Source organism: Etheostoma spectabile, chromosome 13 (genome assembly GCF_008692095.1).
Source record: "Etheostoma spectabile isolate EspeVRDwgs_2016 chromosome 13, UIUC_Espe_1.0, whole genome shotgun sequence".
Lineage (NCBI taxonomy): Eukaryota > Metazoa > Chordata > Actinopteri > Perciformes > Percidae > Etheostoma > Etheostoma spectabile.
In genome coordinates, this window is record NC_045745.1 from 28,097,797 (window position 1) to 28,098,549 (window position 753).

Consider the following 753-nt stretch of genomic DNA (forward strand, 5'->3'; position numbering starts at 1 on the left):
TTCTCCCGCATCTTCAGGACATAACTTACGATGTTAGTAGGTTGATGAGCAGCGTCCTCCTCCCAACTCTCTTGAAGGATGTCAAGTGGGCCTCTCACCTCTCGTCCAAAAAGGAGTTTGAAAGGAGAGAACCTATTCAATTCAATTCAATTTTATTTATAGTATCAATTCATAACAAGAGTTATCTCAAGACACTTTACAGATAGAGTAGGTCTAGACCACACTCCAGAATTTACAAGGACCCAACAGTTCTAGTAGTTTCCTCCAGAGTAAGCAACAGTGCGACAGTGGCGAGGAAAAACTTCCTTTTAGGCAGAAACCTCGGACAGACCCAGGCTCTTGGTAGGCGGCGGCTGACGGGCCGGTTGGGGTTAGTGGAAATAACAAAAATAGAAAGTGAGGTATAGCAACCTAGTGGATGCCTGTGGGACTTCTCTGTATGCAAACATCAGGTAAGGAAGCCACTGGTCCCAGTCAGCGCCTGACTCTGACACGAACTTCCGCAACATCGACTTCAGGGTCTGATTGAATCTCTCAACCATGCCGTCAGTCTGCGGGTGGTAGGGTGTGGTTTTAATGCCCCGAATGTCCCTAACAGGGAGTATACCTGCTTTATAGTTTTGCTGATGAAGTTAGTTCCCTGATCGGTTAAGACTTCTTTGGGGACCCCTACCCGAGAAAAAAGCTGTAGCAAACTATTAGCTACCTGTCTAGCCTTAGTGTTTCTAAGGGGGAAAACCTCTGGGTAACGTG